The sequence below is a fragment of the Neomonachus schauinslandi genome, chromosome 13, assembly GCF_002201575.2.
Source record: "Neomonachus schauinslandi chromosome 13, ASM220157v2, whole genome shotgun sequence".
Lineage (NCBI taxonomy): Eukaryota > Metazoa > Chordata > Mammalia > Carnivora > Phocidae > Neomonachus > Neomonachus schauinslandi.
Genome location: NC_058415.1, coordinates 60,180,640 through 60,182,570, shown reverse-complemented (window position 1 = coordinate 60,182,570; position 1,931 = coordinate 60,180,640).

Sequence of the window (1,931 nt, the reverse complement as noted above, 5' to 3'; positions counted from 1 at the left end):
GTGAAGGTCCTTCTCCCCTTAACAACAAAGGCATGTATGAAACCTCCCTGAAACCTCCAGCACTTGCAGCTCTGGAACCAGAGGTGTTTGTTTGCTCTAAGTTTTCCTGATTGTCCCAAATGAACATGACATATGGTGTTAGTTTGCTATTGCCCCTGATACAAATGACCACAAACTTAGGGTTGGAAAAATGCACACTTATTCTCTGACAGCTCTGGAAGTCAAAAGTCCGAAATCAGTTTCACTGACCAAAATCAAGGTGTCGGGGCCGTACTCCCTCAGTTCTCCCTCTAAGGGAGAATCCACCCCCTTGCTGTTTTCAGTTTCTAAAACTGCTTTTCTTGTGCTCCTTGGCTCATGGCCCCTTTTTTGATCTTCAAAGCCAGCAGCGAGGGTATCTGCTTCTCTTTTACAAGGACCTTGTGATTGCCTTAGGGCCTACCTGGATAATCCAAAAAGTCTCCCCGTTTTAAGATCTTTAGCTTCATCACATGTGCAAAGACCTTCTTCCCTCTTACAGCCAGCCCCAGGGGGTACGCGACTTTAATCTGTCCTCCCCTCTGTGGTTAATCAGCCCATTGCTTCGGGAGCCACTATGGTGGCTGACTTAAGTGAGACCAGAAGAATCCATCATGAGGGAAAGAGATGGTTTGAAAAGCAGGGAAAAACAAAGCATCCTGCTGACAATAAAATGGCAGAAAGGGGGCCCATCAAGGTCTCTCACATACAACTGTGGCAAGATCTAATATTATCTGGGACCTCGAGAGAAAATAGAGACAAGCTCCCCAAGTCAGTCTTGCTAAGTAAGCCTAATGAAGGCGCTGCTTCAGGGAAAGCAGGTTATTCCTTTGAAGGAAGGCTCAGAAAAGTCAGGTGTGTTGTCAAATCCCCTTCTGCTAACAGAGGAATTTGAGGGGTGGATCCCCCCCACCCTTAGAGACTAGGGGTTAGGCTAACATTGCCCTCGAGTGTGTATAATAGGGGGCAATCAGAGGCCCCATGTTGAACTAACCATTTACTGGTCTTCCACTAACAAATACACTGTACTAGCTCTGACAGACACTGGAGCTGAATGCACACTTATCTATGGAAACCTCTTGAAATCTGGGGGAGAAATAAAGGCTACTGATGGTAAATTTCAGGCAAAGACCCTTTTCCATCTAAGGTAATCCTCACAGGGAGATATCTTTATTCGTACTTCCATTCAGGTTCAAAGCCATCTGTGATCTGGCTGAAGGCAACTGGAGTGAAACCATGTTGGTTGATATTAGTTTGGTCCAAATGAAAATTTGGTTAAGAAAAAAAAAATGCTATAGCTAGAACCCAAGAGAGCCCCCGACAAGCCCCGGCTCCTGGCATTCACACCCTGCCCACATTGTGTAGACCCCTTCCACGCTGTGCTTGGAGGGTTGGTCTATGTGACCAGTGGTGAATGCTATGTCACACCCGAGATTCGATTATGAAAGACGGAGGCCTCCGTCTTGGGCTTTTTCTCTCTGATCTCTCACTCTAGGGAAGCAAGCTGCCACGTGAGCTTTGGAGACATGCACCTCAGTCGAACTGTGACCTCCTTTCAGGCTGCCAACATCCCATAAGTGCACTTGGAAGTGGATCCACCAGCCTAGGCAAGTCATCAGGGGGCTGCCAATGGCTTGGTCACAACCCCCTGAGAGACTTGGAGCCAGAACCAGCCAGCTAAACCGTTCCTGGATTCCTGACCCTCAGGAACTTGTTTAAAAGTGCTAAGTTTGGGGGCAATCTGTTATGCAACGATAGATAATGAATACAGCCTCTGTTCTGTCTCAGTTCTGGAACTGGCAATTTTTAGTTCCTCCAATGGGGCATTTTGCAAACTTTCAGGTAACTTGAAGCATTTTGTCCATTTTCCAGAAGTGTGCAGTAATTGATATTTCTCTTTTTATAGATGTTCA